Raw genomic sequence first — 20,181 nt, forward strand, 5'->3', positions numbered from 1 at the left:
TTTATTCATTCATGAGAGACACAGAGAGAGGCAGAGACACAGGCAGGGGGAGAAGCAGGCTCCATGCAGGGAGCCCAACATGGGCTTGATCCCAGGTCTCCAGGATCACACCCTGGGCTGAAGGCGGCGCTAAACTGCTGAGGCACCCGGGCTGCCCAGTTTCTTTTATTTTGGAGAATTGTATAAGAAAGCAAGGTATAGGCGCTGGGTGTCTTCATTGCTATTAGAGTATTGTTACCTCGAGTCTTCTCAGTTGTCTGAGTGGGGAAATGTTTACTTAATATATGTATTAAGTAAACTTACATATGCACCTATATTCTTTTCAATATCTACTAAAAACCATTTTGTGAGGCTTTTATTAATTGTGTTGATAGTATGAAGAGTTGATCCAGTATTAGTGAAAGGGTGTTGGAGAGATAGGAAGAATAAAAAATTGCTTTCAATATTTATTGTCCCTAAAAATGGGCTACTTCTAAGTAATAAATAAATCTATCATATGTCAGTGCTTGTCTGGATGAGATAGAATGAGATAACTCTTGTAGAATAAAGAGCATAGATGTTTTACTCACTAGGGATGATGGGAGATACGATGTTACACCAAAATATAAAATAATTGTGCTAGTAGAAAGTTTGTTATAAGACTCTTAGTAATTTAGTATTTGACTAGCATTTTAGGGCAGTGTTTTAAGAACATAGGACTTGAGCTGAATTTTTGAAGAATACATAAGCAGAGATGAGAGGGGTATATCCTAGGTGGAACAGAACTTTTATTTTTGGATATAACCAGAGATAAGATTGGGGCCAGATCATATAGATACCCTTAATTTATTAAATGTCTGGATCTTTGGTAGACCAGAGAGTGTATCAAAGAAGTAAAACACTGATTTCTCCTTATGGGTTGTTTGTGAGACCACAGGTGGCTAAGGGATCAAATTAGAGAGAGTTAAATTATCCATGGGACATGCTCAGAACCAGAGCTCTAATGTAGGTAGGAAATGTTGAGAGTAAAATCCCCTCCTTCATTCTAGTATATAATATTTGAAGAGATAGTGGATGATACAAGAAAATTTAGGTACTATAGCACTTAAGAGGGGGAGTGGATGATGCTTAATCAAGGAGATAGAACTCATCCTGAACCTTAAAAAGGCTCTATGTTTTAGAGTGATTGATTTGGTAGTCATTTTTAAGTTATAATGCAGAGGAATTTATAGTGATAAAATTATAGAAAGCTCTTGTAATAATCCAGAAAATGAGCCTGAATAGGGTCATTGCTGCGGAGATATATAAGGAAGGTATGTATGTAAGGGATCTAGAATAAAGGAAGTGTCGAAATAGTGATTACATGAGTATATGAATAAGGAAAAGGGAAATGATACTGACGTTAAGTTTTCCAAGCTAGGATGACTTAGCATGGCAAATTCATAGAAGTCGAGAAATGAGAAGAAGAAAGGTATGGTGGCCAGTTTTTATAGTGATGATAATGAGATTATTTAGCTGAAAGTAGTTTGTGGTGAAAGTAAACATTTAATTTTAAGTGTCCAATAGAGTTGTGGAAGTGTGGTGGAAATAAGATAGCTGAATACATATTTGTAGGGTTTCTAAATACAGGTAGTGATTGGAATACTTGAGCAGATGAATCTTTTGGTAAGGGATAAAGTGCAAAATAGTAAGAGCTGAAGACCTTCATTTAGGAAGTAAGAAGAAGAATCAGGTTGAAGGGAAGATAGAATCATAGAATAAGTGAGTTGCCCATCTTAGATCAGATATCTCCCTGGCCCCATACTGTGTGATGAATATGTAGATGAGTTGTATTTGTTGTACTAACATGGACTCCTATGCTGTTTCCCTAGATAGGCCCTAAATGCATTGACAGGTACTCCCGAACATACTATAGGGGGCTTTGAGAAAATAGCTTCTCAAGAATATTGATTGTGGGAGCCATAGTTATAAGTCTGACAGGGTTAATGAATAAGTGGATGTTGTGGGAGTTAAGAAATGGATATAGTCTACTAGTTTGAAAAGTTGTCAGAGAGCTTTGACCAGAGAACGAATGGGCAGTGGGTTTAAGTAAAGGTTTTGGGGGAGGAGGAGAAAACTTAAGTAATGTTTATACCCTTAGAAGAAAAGAAGCTGGAAGAAAGGAAGACATTAAAGTTATTAAAAGGTGGGAACAGTTGAAGAAGGCAAGATTATAAGAAAATAAGAATTTAGTTACTGAGTGGTATGGGGACATTCCTGTTGAAATTAGATACATTGAGTATAATTTTAGGAGTTAATAGTTGGCAAGGAATAAATAAGGCAAGAATACCCAAGTATAAGAATCCTGGCTAACTGACTTGCTCACACTAAGGGCAAAGAAAAGTGAGGAATTTTCAGATATGATAGTGATGTTTAAAAAAATATTAAGGGAGAAATAGGCTATAGTAACTGTACTTTTCTCACTTGAATTGCTGCTTACAGTTTTCTAGTTACACTAGCAAAAAAAAAAGGATACTTTCAAGAAAATAAGATTACCTTTTCTGACAGTGCTTTATTATTTTTTTACCATTTTTCTTTTTTTTAAACTGAGATATAATTGACATATAGCATTAGTTTCACGTATATAATAATGATTCAATATTTGTATATATTGCAAAATGATTACCATACATAATTAACATCTATCACCACAAATAGTGATAGTTTTTTTTTCTTGTGAGAACTTTTAAGATTTGCTCTCTTGGCAACATTCAAATATGTAATACAGTATTATTCATTATAGTCACCATGCTGTACAGTACCTCCCCAGGACTTATACATGTAATTGGAATTTTGTGCCTTTTCCATTGTGTGTAGATAGATAGATCACATTTTCTTTTCTTTTTTTTTCTTTTTAGATTTTAAAATTTATTTTTATTTATTTTTAAAGATTTTGTTTATTCATGAGAGACACACACAGGAAGGCAGAGACATAGGCAGAGGGAGAAGCAGACTTCATGCAGGGAGCCCAATGTGGGACTCGATCCCAGAATCCCGGGATCACGCCCTGAGTCGAAGGCAGACGCCCAACCACCGAGCCACCCAGGCATCCCTATGTATGTATGTATGTATGTATGTATGTATGTATGTATGTATGTATTTGAGAGATGTGAGCACGTTGGGGAGGGGGAGAGGGAGAAAGAGAGAAAATCTTAACCAGATTCTGCTCTGAGCACAGAGCCCGACATGGGGCTTAATCCCACAACACCAAGATCACAGCCTGAGCCAAAACCAAGAGTCAGATGCCTAACCAAATATACCACCCAGGCACCCCTAGACCACATTTTTATCCATTTTATGTGTCAGTGGCACATAGGTTGCTCCCTTATCTTGGCTGTTGTAAATAATGTTGTAATGAACATAGGGGTGCATATATCTTTTCAAATTAGTTTTTTTTTTTTGTTTGTTTTCTTTTGGATAAATACCCAGAAGTGGTATTGCTAAATCATATAGCAGTTCTATTTTTAATTTTGGGGGTCACCTCATACTGTTTCCCATAGTGGTTGTAATATGCAGTTTACATTTTCACCAAGAGTGCACAAGGGTTCCCTTTTTTCCACACCCTCACCAATACTTATTTCTTGCCTTTTTCATAATAATCATTCTGTGTGAAGTGAATACCTCATTACAGTTTTGATTTGCATTTGCCTCATGGTTCATGATGTTCAGCACCTTCATGTACCTCTTTGCCTTCTGTGTATGTCTTTTTTTTTTTTTAAGATTTTATTTATTAATTCATGAGAGACACAGAGAGAGGCAGAGACATAGGCAAAGGGAGAAGCAGACTCCCTGTGGGGAGCCCGATGTGGGACTCTATCCCAGGACCCTGGGATCATACCCTGAGCCAAAGGCAGAAGCTCTACCACTGAGCCACACAGGTGCCCATCTGTGTATGTCTTTGGAGAGATGTCTATTCAGATCCTCTGCCCATTTTTTTTTAATTTTTATTTATTTATGATAGGCACACAGTGAGAGAGAGAGGCAGAGACACAGGCAGAGGGAGAAGCAGGCTCCATGCACCGGGAGCCCGATGTGGGATTCGATCCCGGGTCTCCAGGATCGCGCCCCGGGCCAAAGGCAGGCGCCAAACCGCTGCGCCACCCAGGGATCCCCCTCTGCCCATTTTTTAATCCATTTCTTTGGATATTAATCCCTTATCACATTGTGATTTGCAGATATTTTCTCCCATTCAGCCAGTTGCCTTTTCACGTAGTTGATAGTTTCCTTTTTGAGCAGAAGCTTTATAGTTTGATGTAGCCTATTTGATATAGTTTCTTTTTGCTTTGTTGCCTTTGCTCAAGACTGATGTCAAGGGGCTTTACTGCCTATATTTTCTTCTGGGAGTTTTCTAGTTTCAAGACTTATGTACAAGTCTTTAATCCATTTGAGTTTTGTGTTTATAGTTTAAGACAGTGATCTAGTTTCATTTATTTGTAATGTGGGCTATTCAGTTTGCCCCGCACCATTTATTGTAAAAACTGCCCTTTCCCCATTGTACATTCTTGGCTCCATGCTGTTTCGATTACTATGGCTTTAGAATATCCTTTGAAATCAGGAAGTGTGAGGCTTCCAACTTTGTCCTCTTTTCTCAGTGACGCATTTTTAAGTAGGAAGAAATTAATAAATGAAGTCTAGGTTTAAAAAAAAACACCTTGTTTTTATCAGTGTCATTTGTATTTGAATATTTTTGAGCTACTTTCCAACTCTACAATTTTATGAATCTCTGAAAAATGTTTTTGAAATCTTGTTGAGGTTTGTTGTGTTTTGTTTCGTTTTTGTCTTTGTTTTATTGAGGAGAAGATTCTTAAAATTAAAGCCTGAACAGGGATCCCTGGGTGGCGCAGCGGTTTGGCGCCTGCCTTTGTTCCAGGGTGCGATCCTGGAGACCCGGGATCGAATCCCACATCGGGCTCCTGGTGCATGGAGCCTGCTTCTCCCTCTGCCTATGTCTCTGCCTCTCTCTCTCTCTCTCTCTCTCTATCATAAATAAATAAAAATTAAAAAAATATATAAAAAAATGTCACCAAAAAAAAAAAAAACCTGAACAAGTTTAGAATATTCTTGGGTTCTACAAAAATTTAGGTTAGAAAGGTTCGTATTAGATAGAGCTCCCCTCAGTGTTTCATTTGAATGTCATGTGTTGAGTGAGTCTTTCGTTTCTTTCTGGCCATGAGTATAGGTCTCACTTCTTTTTTCTTTCATTTCTTATGAACTAGTATTTTCGTATTAGGCTGTCGTCCACCTCACCCCCACCCCCCTTAGAGCATAATTGTTCCGCTTCTCTTTCTTCCCTTATTCTTTTTTTTTAAAAGATTTTATTTATTTGAGAGAGAGCACATGGGAGCATGATGGTGGGGGGTGGTGTGGAGAAGAGAAGGAAGAGAGAGTAATCTAGAGCCGACTCTGCTGAGTGTGGAGTTTGGTGTGCTTCTCCTATCTATTAAATTTCTGTCCTTTTTGAAGTTGTTTGCATTTAGATTATGCCTTTTATATTTCTTTTTTGTGTGTGTTGTGCTAAAATGTAGCAGTGTTAAGTATATTCACAATTTTTTTTGCAAGCAATCTCCAGAATTCGTTTCATTTTACAAAATTGCAACTATATCCATTAAATAACTCACAATTCCCCCTTCTCCCAGCCCCCCGCAATCACTATTCTACTTTTTGTGTCTGAGTTTGACTGTTGTGGGTACCTCATATAAGTAGAATCATGCAGTAGTTGTCATTCTGTGACTGGCTTATTTATTTTACTTACTATAACATTTTCAAGGTTTGCTGTGTTATAACTTATGTCAGAAAGCCCTTCTTTTTAAAGGCAGACTAATATCCTGTTGTGGGTTTGTACCACATTTTACTTCTCTATTCATCCAACAATGGACATTTAGGTTTGTTCCACCAATAGTAGACACTTGGGTTTCTTCCACCTTTTGGAAATAATGCTGTTATGAACATTGGTGTATAAATACTTCTTTAAGACTGTGCTTTCAGTTTTTTTTGGTTTATACCCAAAAGTGGGATTGCTGGATCAACAATGGAATTAATGTTTTGAGGGACCACCAGACTCTTTCCACATTGGCTGCACCATCTTATATTCTTAACAGCAGTGCTTAAAAATTCTAATTTATCCACATCCTATCCAACATTAGTTATTTTCTGTTTATTTGTGGGTTTTTTGTAGTAGCCATTCTAATGGGTGTAAAGTGGTAACCTCATTGTGGTTTCCCTTAATGATTATTGATGTTGAGCATCTCTTCATATGCTTGTTGGCCATTTTGGAGAAATGTCTATCAAGTCATTTTTTTGCCCATTTTTAAATCAAGTGGGGTTTTGTTTTTGTTGTTGAGTTTGTAGGAGTTTTTTTCTAAATATTAAGCCCTCATTAGATATTTATTTTCAAGTATTTTTTCCCATTTTGTAGGTTACCTTTTTACACTCTTGGTTATGTCCTTTGATGCATGGAAGCTTTTAAAATTTTGATGTCCAGTTTATTTTTATCTTTGTTGCCGGTTCTTTGGTATTTCATACTTTCAAAAATTCACTATGAAATCCAGTATTATAAAATCTTTCCCCCTATATTTTCTTCTAAGTATTTATCGTTTTAAGTCTTTGGTCCATTTTGAGTTAATTTTTGTGTATACTAGAAGGTAAGAATCAAGTTTCATGCTTTTGCATGTGGTTATCCATTTTCCACACATCATTTGAACAGAGCGTCTTTTCTCCCATTAAGTGGTCTTGGCACTCCTGTCAAAAGTCATTTGATCATATATATGGGGGTTTATATCTGGGCGTTCTCTCTCTCTCTCTCTTTAATTTTATTTGAGAGAGAGAGAGAGAGAGAGAGAGAGCGCGCGCTCAATCCCAGGACCCTGAGATCATGACCTGAGCCGAAGACAGATGCTTAACCAATTGAGCCACCCAGGCACCCTTGGGCTCTTTACTTTATTCTGTTGTGTCTGTCTTTACGCCGATATGATATTGTTTTGATTACGGTAGCTTTCTAATATGTTTTGAAATTAGGAAGTGTGCTACCTCCAACTCTCTTCTTTTTCAATGTTGTTTTGGCTCTTTTGGGGTCCCTTGAGTTTCCATAGGAATTTTAGGGTAGATTTTTGTATTTCTGCAAAAAATGCCATTGAGATTTTGGTAAGGGTTATGTTTGTTTATTTATTTATTTATTTAAACATTTTATTTATTCATGAGACAGAGACACAAGCAGACTCCACACAGGGAGCCCAACATGGGACTCGATCCCGGGTCTCCAGGATCAGGCTCTGGGCTGAAGGCCGTGTTAAACCACTAAGCCACCAGGGCTGCCCAAGGGTTATGTTTTAAATTTGTATATAGTTTTTGGGTAATTGACATCTAAACAATATTGTCTTTGCCCTTTTTCCTTTCTTTCAAAAAATTTTGTCCGTTCCATATTTCTGAAGTTAAAATCAATAGCTACGTACTTCGCTTTTACTATGTCAAAAGTACCAGCCACTGTGGTTGAAATAAAGGTACTGTGAATGATTAAAGAGTAGTTTTAGCCACAGATGCTATTTTCAAGAAATTTATAGTCTAGTGGAGGAGGTATGAAATATACATACATGTATACATACAAATATAATATTTATAAATAGTTATAAAACTAGTACTGTCAGAGTAGTATAGATAACATGCTATAAGACTTTGGAAAAAGGCAAGATTACATTTAGCTAGGCTTTTATATTGTTACTTCAAACATGCAGTTCGATATCCTTCTGTTTATAATGTTCTTGGGTTTCTAGGGACATGGATAGTCATTATGGACAGCAGATTGAAATTCAGAGGTTTTCTAATGGAGATTAGGTTGTGGATGAGAATGAGGATAGTATAAACTTTTAATTTCCAACCAGTGGAAGGATATGAGAAACTCTTGCTCTTGACTATGGAGGAGGTTTGCATTTGTCTTTTAATATTTTTAATAACTGTACATGTATAAGGGAAGGAAGGCTATAACTGCAAATTCTGACTATAGATACTGGCTAATTATGTGTAGTGATAGTAACAGTCATTTGCCACTTATATTTTAGGCTTAATTTCCATGAAAAGTAATAACAATAAGATACCCTGATCAAAGTCATTCATGGTAGTTTGTTGTATATTTTGAATACCATATTTAGTTCCTGGTATGTAGTCAAACCTCAAACTTTGTTTTTTCCTATTCTTTAGCTTGATGGTTTAACAAAATTGACATATGGTAAGAATTGTATTAAGCACAATTTTTATTTTGTTAGTGTAAAAAGCAACAATTTACATGAAGTAAGGTTTCTTTTTAGATAACTGACCTTAAAGAGTATGAGCATTTAAAATGGTGGAGCCATTTTCCCTAAGACTTGCTGGCATTTAAAATAATAAGATGCAGGAGAGTGGCATTTAAATCAGTGAGTTGCATCTTGTCAGCTCTTTTTAGTTCATTCCTTGAAATGTCAGTAAGCCATGGGTAGTGAACATGGCTTTAGCTACAGGCCCATGATCCACTGGGGTAGGTAGGCTTGCTAACATAATTATCACAAAACTTGCATGCATGCACATGCTTCTAATTCCCAGGTTTTCTATACCGTATTGTATGAATGGTTTTTTTTTAAGTCCATTAAATTTGGAGAACACATGTACAAAGTGAGGAATGGCCTTGAATTTAGTTAGGGATGTGGGCCTAATATGTTACCCACTCTGTTTTGTATCACACTCTTGAAATTTAGGCCATCCTACTTTTCCTAAGTGAAATTTGTCACTATTTCTTCCATTTTCTTTCCTGAAGTGTTGTCTCTCATAAAGAAAATCAGCAATATGTAAGTGTCCTTCCTCATTCTTAACCCTCCAAAACTCATAAGGTAACAAATGTTAAAGTTACAAAAGAAACCTGAGGAAATGTTAATCTTTCTATTTTGTTTAAAGTTTAATTTTATTAACTATTTTTTTTAAAGATTTTATTTATTTATTCACGATAGTCACAGAGAGAGACAGAGAGGCAGAGACACAGACAGAGGGAGAAGCAGGCTCCATGCAGAGAGCCCGACGTGGGATTCGATCCCGGGTCTCCAGGATCGCGCCCCAGGCCAAAGGCAGGCGCCAAACCGCTGCGCCACCCAGGGATCCCCTAATTTTATTAACTATTGCTCCAAGAGCAGACTTCCATGCTGACATATTTTGTTACTTTATTTATTTAGTACTATCCTTGCTATTTCAGGGACCAGTGGAACTACTTTTGTTACAGTTCCTGGAGAAATCTAATATTTCTGTCAGGGGTCAGCAAACTATGGCCTGTCTCCAGGTCCAGCTCAGAGCCTGTTCTTGTAATGCCTACGGGCTAAAGATAAAGAGTTGTTTTTAAAAAAGGAGATGAGGGATGCACTCACTAGAGACTGTATATATACTTCAAATACTAAAATATTTACCATCTGGCCCTTAACAGAAAATGTCTTCCTCTCTTTTGAATATCTTCATCAGGTTGTTATATTAAGAGAAGTCGAAAGTTGTTAACTTCTGTTTCTTACTTATTATTCTTTTTGCTTTTCTATCAGAGCAACTTCTAACACAAACAGATACAATTTAATGTCAAGAGAGGTAGGGTTATGAAGGAGAAGATGGAAGAGTGACAAGGGAGATCTTGGCTTGTGGGAGGAAAGTATGGTTAAGCATTTGTCCACCCTACCTTTTTTTACCTTTTTCCTTTGAAATAATTTCACTTTTTTTATTTTTTGAGTAGGTACTTTTTTATTTTTATTTTTTAAAGTAGTACCCAATGTAGAGCCCAGTGTGGGGCTTGAACTCATTACCTTAAGATCATGACCTGAGCTGAAATGAAATGAAGAGTCAGATGCTTAACTGACTGAGCCAGCCAGGTACCCCGGGAATAATTTCACATTTATAGAAAAGTTCTAAAAACAGTAAAAAACAAAAAACCCCAACTTTTTAAATACCCTTCACCTAGATTTACCAATTAACATTTTGCCACGTTTGCCTTACTATTTATTCTCATTCTTTCTTAGAGATGTTACATATAATATACACAGATTTGCCTAAAGCATATCAGAAGTTACAGACATCATACCCCTTATACCTCTCTATTCCTCAATATTTCTAAGATTGTATATTTCCCTATTTGCTAAGAATAAGATTATCCACTTAGTATATAGTACATTTACCAAAAATCAGGCAAGTTAACTTCAATACGGTATTTAATCTGTGACCCACTTGTCTCAATGACCTTATAGGGTTGGTTTTTTGTTTTGTTTTTTTGTTTTTTTACCCTTTCCTTTAGTTCAAAATTCAATTTAGGATCACTCATTGAATTTGATTTTCTACTCTTTAGTCTCCTTTAATCTAGAATGGCTCTTCAAACTCATTTATTTTAATTTTTAGTTTAAATTTAATTTTGTTAACATATACTATATTATTAGTTTTAGGGGTAGAATTTAGTAATTCATCAGTTGCATATAACAATACCCAGTGCTCATTACAATAAGTGCCCGCCTTAATGCCCATCACCCAATCACTCTATCCCCCCATCCACCTCCCCTCCAGCAACCCTCAGTTTGTTTCCTACAGTTACGGATCTCTTATGGTTTGCCTTCCTGTCTGTTTTCATTTTATATTATTTTTCCAAACTTATTTTTACACTGACTTAACATTGACATTTTGGAAGAGTATAGGCCATTTGTTTTGTAAAGTGTCTTTCAATTTAGGTTTTGTGATGTTTCTTCATGATAAAATTCATGTCATGATCTTTTAGCAGGAGTATTAAATAAATGATGTTGTATCCTTTGTCAGTGCATCACATCATGAAGTACACAAAGTTAGTTTTTTTTTCTTTTTTTTTTCAAAGTTAGTTTAGTATATGATGTTTACTTTGATCACTTGACAAGGTTGATGTTCACTAGATTTTTCTGCTGAAATGGTACTTTTTTTTTCTCCTTGTAATTAATAATTTGTGAAGAGATACTTTGAGACTATGTAAATTTCTCTTTACTAAACCCTTACCCACTTTAGTTTTGGTATTGGTGGTAATTTCTTTCTGAAATCAGGTATTTTTCTGATGGCTTGAAAATTGTTATTTTTCTATTACTCCTCTACATTTTTCAGTTCACTTTATACTGTGAAGAAGTACATTCCCATTCCCTCTGTCATTTTGGGAAACAAAATTCTTATTCTGTTCAGATATATCATCCGATGTCCCAGATTTGGTTAGCCCCTTCAAGGCACCTGCTGTGTCCTTTTGACATGCCCCCATCATTTTTTGAGCACTTTAATACTTCTGGTACAACAAAATATCCTACATTTCCCTTCTCCAGTACTGGATTCCATTTTTTTTAAGGGAATCTGGTTCCTTTGGTGATGCACGTACCCCATTTTTGGCCAGTCTGCATACAGCTTCATTAACAAAGACCAGATTTTGGGTAAGACTTAGCTTCCTTATCTTGATTTATATCTAAAGATATAGCAAAAATAGTGAAATGCCAACAATTCATGGTGACAGTATATCCAGAATACTATGCAAAAAGTAGATGGCAAGTAAAAAATACTGTTCTGAACCAAAAAAGTATGCTTTTTGAGGAGGATATTTATTTATTCATTCATTCATTCATTCATTCTTTATTTATTTATTTATTTATTTATTTATTTATTTATTTATTTATTTATTTATTTATTTATTTATTATGAGAGAGAGGGAGAGAGGGAGAGAGGGAGGGAGGGAGGGAGGGAGGGAGGGGCAGAGACACAGGCAGAGGGAGAAGCAGGCTCCATCCAGGGAGCCTGACGTGGGACTCCATCCCAGGTCTCCAGGATCAGACCCTGGGCTGAAGGTGGCACTAAACCGCTGAGCCACCTGGGCTGCCCTGAGGAGGACATTTATATGAGGTCTTGAAAATAAGTGTCACATTACTTCATGACTCAGAAAATGTTAGTAAGGATCATTTGTTTGATTTCAGGTTCAAGAGCCAAAAATTAATGATATGTTCTGTATCTAGTATCTTTTATACCTTGGACCTATTTTTAATGATTTTTATGAGGTAATATTTATATACAATAAAATTAATCCATTTAAGAGTTCAAATTAATAGATTTTAGTAAATGTATACTGTTGTATAACTACCAGTCAGGTAGTTCAGGACAATACCCTCACCCTAAAAAGGTTTCTCATGTCACTTTCCCGGACCTTCCAACTCAGGCAATCACTGTGGTTTTACCTTTTTTAGAATTTTATATAATAGAAGTCATACAGTATGTAGTCCTTTATATTGGACCTCTTTCATTTAGTAGTTTTTTGATATTTATTATTTTTGTATATACTCATGTTCCTTTTTATTGCAGAGTAGATCTCCATAGCATATATCTGCAATTCTTTGTTTATCCTTTCACTTTTTATGGAGTTCTGAATTGTTTCCAGATGTTGGCTATTAGACTTATTCACATATAAGCCTTTGGACATATATTTTCATCTCTCTGGGATGAATATCTACAATTGGGTTTACTTAGGTAGTATTATAATTGTATATTTAACCTTATACTACCATATGGTTCACCAAATTGAATTAACCATTTTGTGATTCCATCAGCAGTGTATGGGAGTTCTAGTGTTACCCATTTTGCCAACATTGGATATGTTAGTCCTTTTTAACTTGATACGTTCTAGTGGGTCTATAGTGGTATCTCACTGTGACTTTAATTTTTAATTCCTTGTTAATTAGTGATGTTGAATATCTTTATTCATATCTTATGTGAAACATTTGTTTGAATCTTTTCTTCATTTTTAAAAACTTAAAAAGTAATAGTTCTTTATATGTTCTATGTATTTATGTCTGAAAATCAAGTAGTACTAGTTCTCCAAGTTTTTGTTTTTCAGACTCGGTCTGCTAATCTAGGTTCTTGACCTTTACATAAATTTTAAAATCAATATATTGATTTTTCAAAATCTTTTTAGAATTTTGGTTAGGGTTGCATTGAATCTGTAGATCAATTTTGATAGAAGTACCATATTAGCAACATAAAGTCTTCCAGTTTATGATCATGGCTAATATTATCTTTACATCTTCTTTAATTTGCCTCAGAACTGTTGTGTAGTATTGCTTTCCTTCAGCCTGAAGAATTTCTTTTAAACATTTCTAGTAGTACAGAGAGATAGCAACTCTTATGTTGTAGGGAAAAGTATAAACTTTCTGACTTGAAAACATCTTTTGGATATTTGTTTTATTGCCATTCCCAAAAAGGTAGTAAAGGATGATTTTAAAAAGTTTATTGTATGAATTTTCTAGGTAAAAATAATCAAAAGCTTAATAAAGAACTTGAGAGGTCTTTTCTGTTGAAGATCCCAACCCTTTGGGTATTAAGACTCCTTTCCTGCTTTGGGTGATGGATCATAATACCACACAGTGCTGGTGGCTTCTGTAGTTCTCTGTTCCTCTACTTCTCCTTATCACCTTCACAACTCCCTTAAAAGAAATTTCAATAAAAGGATATTAGAAAATTGACACAAACTTGTGGGGCTACCAGAAAACATAGCAATTGAAGATAGATGACCTACACTTTCTCTGAAAGCTGTGCACAAAATTAACTTTTACACACATACACACACACACACACACACATTTTTCTTCATTTATGCCAGCACTAACAATTAGAAAATAAACATTTTTCATAATGACAATAAAAATGTAAAGTAATAAATATGTGGGAACTATATGAATAAACAACAAAATTTTAATTAAGATCCATTAAAGCCCACTTGGATAAATGTAAAGCAGCTCCTCAGAGAGAAGACTGAATATTTTTAAGGGTGACATTCTCCCTGAAATAACTTTCTAAATATAATGCTATTAAGATCGAAACCATAGTGTCTTCTTTGGGGAGCTGGTGGTGGTGGGAAAATAGTTGACTATATTATTTTAAATATACTCTGAAAGAATAAAGCTAAAATGACCAAGACATTTTAGAAAATATGAATAATGAGTGGGGATTTGCCTTCCCAAATACTTATTATAAATACATAATAATTTTTAAAGTATGATAATTAATGATGCTTTTTTCAGTTCTTTATTAAGGAGAGAACTTAAAAAAAAAAAGATTTTATTTATTCATGAGAGACACCGAGAGAGAGAGGTACAGAGACACAGGCAGAGGGAGAAGCAGGCTCCTCCATGTGGGGAGCCCAACGAGGGACTTGATCCCTGTCTCCAGGATCACACCCTAGGCTGAAGGTGGTATTAAACCCCTGAGCTACCCAGGCTGCCCAAGGAGAGAGCTTTTAAAAAATGTGACTACTTCCTACCCCAGAGCTATAGAATCTAAGGCTTTGACAGTATGCTCTAGGCATCTTTTAAGAAGCTCATTACAGTAGGGGGTTGGGGGGGGGGCGGGGAAGAAAGCAAGCAGTAGCAGTCTATTGCTGTAGATTGTAATGTGTCAGTACGAACAAACCAGTCAAAGGGGACCAATTCCTGAATTTTGAAGGAAGCAATTCCTCGGGGATAGAAGTTCCAGTTTGTATCTCCAGCTTTATTCTTATTATGTTCTGAGCCAACAACTGTTCTTTAATAAGTAGGGGTAATAACTGTAAAGAAGAATAGTGATTTTTTTATTTACAGAAGAGTATGTCATATTTTGTTAATTTTTTTTGTCATATCGTACATAATGACTTTAAAATTCAGATATGGGGGAGGGGAAATGACATGAATTTACTCTTCATATTTCCCAGCTATTGTATTAACTTTATTAGCTCTGTGTCTTATGAACTTTTTTTGTTCTTGTTGGTTCGTTTAATTTTGGTATATAGTACATATAGTGAGGGAGGATGACCTATATTTTGTACATCATTTCTATAAATGTTTTAAAAATATTTTATTTATTTGAGAGAGAGAGTGAGAGAGAGCGCGTGGGGGGAAGAGCAGAGGGAGAGGGAAAGGGAAAGAATCTGAAGCAGTCTCTGCCCTGAGCACGGAGCCTGATGGAGGCTCAATATCATGACCTGAGCTGAAACCAAGAGTCGGACACTTAACCACTGAGCCATCCAGGAGCCCCACATCACTGCTATAAAATTTTAACTTGGTGGCCATATGTAGTTGAAAAAAATATGTGGTTTTTTGTGTTAATATTTTTCATCTTTGGTTATTCTGGATAAAAATCAGCAAATAAACATTTGGCAAAAAATTATTTTAAAACAACGATTTAAACTTTGCTGTATGCCTTAAGTTAGTTATTTCCAAACAGAATGAGTTGTTCAAAAAACTACTAAATCTCAATAAGAGCAGTGGGACCCATGACCCACTCCCACCTACTTCACTGAGGCTTGAGGGAAGTGCAGTTCTGCACAGGAGGAGCAGACTGTAGGCTTTGCTCATACCTTCTGGCTTCTTGTTGCAGATGTTTTCTTCCAGGCAGCGGAGGTCAAAAAGCATAGTGCTCTCTTCATTCACTCATCCTTTACTCAGAGTGGAAGTCTACTCCAGGCATAGCAGATTGAGAATACTGAGCTTTGGGCTAGGTGTCATTCATAAGGCAGAAAGTTCTGTGCCAGGAGAGGCAAGTCATCCAGCACCCCCCCTCTCATAAAGCACAGAAGTGGGTCATTGTCCCAGCCCCTAGTTTCTGTACATGGCACAAAGGTTCTTTGAAAGGGAAAGGCAGGCCTTGAGAACAGAGAACTCTGTAGATCTCTTAAGGTGACTGGCTTTATTTGAAACAGCTTACAAAAAGTTGTTGAAAATGATGAAGATCTTTGTGATGAACAATTAAGAGGAGGCTAGCAGCTCCATGATACTAGTAGCAACAAGTGAAATGGCAGACCAGTTAGAATTTTCACAGAGAGAACAGAAGAAAAGATAGCGCTAAGAAGAGCCCTCTTGGGAGTGGAATAAGCCTCAAAGACTGGCCGAGAAACCCTGCCCCTGCAGAGATCCCACTTTTATTGGAACAGACAATGGTGCAATTTATGCACCATGGTGTGGCAGAAAACACACGAATGAAACAAATTAGTAGAAACAACTGGAGTGTGATACTACTACAGGCAGATCAGCAAGAAACTTCTAAAGGGAAGATCTGAGAAAGAAACTGCCAGAGTTGGGACACCTGGGTGGCTCAGCGATTGAGCACCTTCCTTTGGCTCAGGGCGTGGTCCCAGATTCCCAGGATCAAGTCCCACATCGGACATCTTGCATGAAGCCTGCTTCTCCTCCCTCGGCCTGTGCCTTTACCTCTCTTTCTGTGTCTCTCATGAATAAATAAATAAAATCTTTAAAAAAAACATAAACGACGCTGCCAGAGTCTCTAATCGAACCTTCACGTAGTCATTCCTGGTGGACAGGGAGACTGCATGCTCAAGACAGCATCTCCTGAGAAGTGATATCAGGGGCTGCACAGTGCTGGGGAAATGGACTTCAATGAACCTAGAGATAAAGAGGGACAGTTTTAATGATAAAAGGGACAATTTATCAGGAAGACATAATTATATCCTTACCGAACAACAGAGCCCCAGAAAGCAGAATGTAACAGAAGTGAAGAGAGAAATAGACAATTTGACAATAGTTGGATATGTTGATAATCCACTTTCAGTAATGGATAGAGCATCTAGGCAGAAGATCAACAAAGATGGAAGACTAGGACATACTGTGAATCAACTAGACCTAACAGGATGTTTTTATAGAACATTCTACCCAAAAAGAACAAAATACTCATTCTTCTCAACTGCACATGGAACATTCTCCGGGAAAGACTTTATACTGGGCCATAAAAAAAATAAAGGAGTGTAATCATATAAAATATGTGTTCTTATTACAAAGGAATGATATTAGAAATTACAGAGGAAATATGAGGAATTCACCAACATGTGGAAATGAAATAACACTTCCAAATAATTAGATCAAAGAAGAAATCATAAAGGAAATTAGAAAATATTTTGAGGGATCCCTGGGTGGCGCAGCGGTTTAGCGCCTGCCTTTGGCCCAGGGCGTGATCCTGGAGACCCGGGATCGAATCCCACGTCGGGCTCCCGGTGCATGGAGCCTGCTTCTCCCTCTGCCTGTGTCTCTGCCTCTCTCTCTCACTGTGTGCCTATCATAAATAAATAAAATTAAAAAAAAAGATTAAAAAAAAAAGAAAATATTTTGAGATGAATTAAAACAAAGCCAAAATATACCAAAACTTATGTAGCCAACAGCACCTATACCAGAACTTATAAAATGTGTGTATTTTAAAAGCGCTCAGTTCAATTCAATACCCTCTCTTCCTTTAAAAGACCAGAAGAGTATAATAAATCTAAAGCAGAAAGGAGATAATAGTGATAAGAGCAAAAATAAATGAAATAATATAGAAAAATAGAGAAATCAACAAAATCAAAAGTTGGCTCTTTGAAAGAATCCAACAAAATTGGTAAATATTTTATGTAGGGCTAATCAAGAGAAAGACTCAAATTTATTAAATCACAAGGCAGCCCGGGTGGCTCAGCGGTTTAGCGCCACCTTCTGCCCAGGGTACGATCCTGGAGACCTGGGATTGAGTCCCGCATCAGGCTCCCTGCATGGAGCCTGCTTCTTCGTCTGCCTGTGTCTCTGCCTCTCTCTTCCTGTGTCTATCGTGAATAAATAAAATATTTTTTAAAAACTTACTAAATCGCAAATGATATAGGAAGTTTACGACTGATCTTACAGAAATAAAAAGAGTTTAAGGGAAATACTGTGAGCAATATATATATTAGCAGATTAGACAATTTAGATGAAATGAGCAAATGCCTAGAAAGACACACACTACTGAAATTGATATAAGGAGGAAAAGATCTAAACTGAACTATGTTGTGGATTGAAATATCTCCCCCACCCCCAAAAAAGATATATTGAAGTTCTAATTCCTGGTACTTATGAACATGAAGTAATATTGGAAATAGGGTCTTCACAAATTAATCAAGTTAATTAAAGTTACACTGGACTAGAGTGGGTCCTAAATCCAATGACTGGTATCTTTATAAGAAGAGAGAGCTGGAGACTGAGACACACAAGGAAGAAAGCCATGTAAAGATGAAAGGACAAATTGGAGTTATGCTGTCACAGTCAAGAAATGCCAAAGATTGTTGGAAACCAACAGAAGCTAGGAGAAAGCAGAGAAGGATTCTTTCATAGAGCTTCAGAAGGAGCATGGCTCTGTTGACACGTTGATTGCAGATTTCTAGATTCCAGAATTATGAGAGAATAAATTTCTGCTGTTTTAAGCCACTCCGTTTGTGATAATACATTACGATAGCCCTAGGAAAAAATTCTCAACAAAATATTAGCAAACCAAATCAAGCAAAGTATGAAAACTGTTAACATACCCTTACCATGAGATTTATCTCAAGAATGCAAGCTTGGTTTTACATCACAAAATCAATTAATGTAATACAGTGCGTTAGTGGAATAAGTGATAGGAAGGAACCACATGATCCACAATGGATGTCCTCCAAAAAAAAATGTTTGACCAAATCCAACACTTTTTCATGATAAAAACACACAACTGGGATGCCTGGGTGGCTCAGCATTTGAGCATCTGCCTTTGGCTCAGGGCTTGATCCTGGAGTCCTGGGATCAAGTCCCATATTGAGCTTCCTGCATGGAGCCTGCTTCTCTCTCTGCCCCCCCCCCCCATAAATAAATAAAATCTAAAAGACAAAACAAAAAAACACCCAACAGACTAGAAATAGAAGAGAAATTCCTCAGCCTGACTTACAAAAGTACATAGCTATGGTGGAAAACTGAACATTTCCGCTCCTGAAATTAGGAACAAGACAGGGTTATCCATTCTCACTACTTTTATGCAGTGTTGTACTTGAGGCTCTAACCTTGGCAGTTAGGCAGTAAAAAAGAAACCAAAGTTATCCAGATTACAAAAGAAATAAAAATGTCTATTTGTAGATGCCATGTTGTATATGGAAAATCCTAAGGAATCTGCAGAACACTATTAGAGTTAATAAGTTCAGCAAGGTTATAGACTACAGCATTTTTAAAAAATGGTTGTATTTTTGTACAAATAGCAGTGAACAATCTGAGGATGAAAATTAAGAAAACAGTTCCATTTACTAGTTCCAAAAGAATAAAATATTTAGGAATAATTTTAACGTTTTTAAGACGTGTACACTGTAAATTTTAAAAATTGTTGAAATACGGGACACCTGGGTGGCTAAGTGGTAAGTAGTTGAGCATTCTGCCTTCGGCTAAGGGCGTGATCCCAGAGTCCCAGGATCGATCCCACATCGGGCTTCCTGCATGGAGCCTGCTTCTCTGCCTGTGTCTCTGCCTCTCTCTGTGTGTGTGTCTCTCATGAATAAATAAGTGAAATCTTTAAAAAAAAAAAAAAGCAAAAATTTGTTGAAATAAAGAAGATCTGAATAAATAGAAAAATATCTCATGTTAATGGATTGGTACATTTAATATTATAAAGATGGCATTGCTTCCCAAAATGGCCTTCAGATTCAGTGCATTTTCTGTTAAGACTTCTTTAGGCTTCTTTGCAGAAATTGAAAAACCGATCTTAAAATTCATATGAAAATTCAAGGGATGCATGAATAGCCAAACAGTCTAATAAGAGAGGACTCACACTTCCCAATTTCAAAACTTACTACAGAAATACAGTGAGCAACGTATTGTGTTACTGGCTTACAGGTGGGATATGTAGATCAGTAGAATAGAATTGGGTGTCCAGAAGTAAAATTTATGGCTAGTGATTCTTTTTTTTTTAATTAATTAATTTATTTATTTATGATAGTCACACACACACACACACAGAGAGAGAGGCAGAGACATAGGCAGAGGGAGAAGCAGGCTCCATGCACCAGGAGCCCGATGTGGGATTCGATCCCGGGTCTCCAGGATCGCGCCCTGGGCCAAAGGCAGGCGCTAAATCGCTGCGCCACCCAGGGATCCCCCTGGCTAGTGATTCTTGACAAAGGAAGTTGGACTCCTTCCTTACACCATACACAAAGGTGTACTTGAAATGTATCATATAACTAAAAGTAAGTTCTAAAATTTAAAACATTTAGAAGAAAACATAGGAGTAAATCTTCATGAGCTTGGGTTAGCTACTAGTTTTTTAGATATAATACCAAAAGCACAAATGACCCCCCCCCCAAAAAAAAGATGAATTGAAATTCATTACAATTAAAAACTTTTATACTGCTAACAGAAG

The 20,181-nt window shown here is 36.6% G+C and overlaps 1 protein-coding gene across 15 annotated transcripts in view; it reads left to right on the plus strand.

Annotated features, from left to right (window-relative positions):
* Window positions 1-20,181, plus strand: part of LCOR (ligand dependent nuclear receptor corepressor) — a 140,838-nt gene that overhangs the window by 77,703 nt on the left and 42,954 nt on the right. Inside the window, exon 1 of one of the 15 annotated variants that reach the window (XM_055345912.1) lies at window positions 2,998-3,074. The exons of the other annotated variants lie outside the window; for them this stretch is intronic. The gene's annotated coding sequence lies outside the window, so the exon portion shown is untranslated. Of the gene's footprint in view, window positions 1-2,997; window positions 3,075-20,181 lie in introns of those variants that run through there. 15 annotated transcript variants of the gene reach the window in all.

The sequence above is a fragment of the Nyctereutes procyonoides genome, unplaced genomic scaffold (assembly GCF_905146905.1).
Source record: "Nyctereutes procyonoides isolate TBG_1078 unplaced genomic scaffold, NYPRO_anot_genome, whole genome shotgun sequence".
Taxonomy (NCBI): domain Eukaryota; kingdom Metazoa; phylum Chordata; class Mammalia; order Carnivora; family Canidae; genus Nyctereutes; species Nyctereutes procyonoides.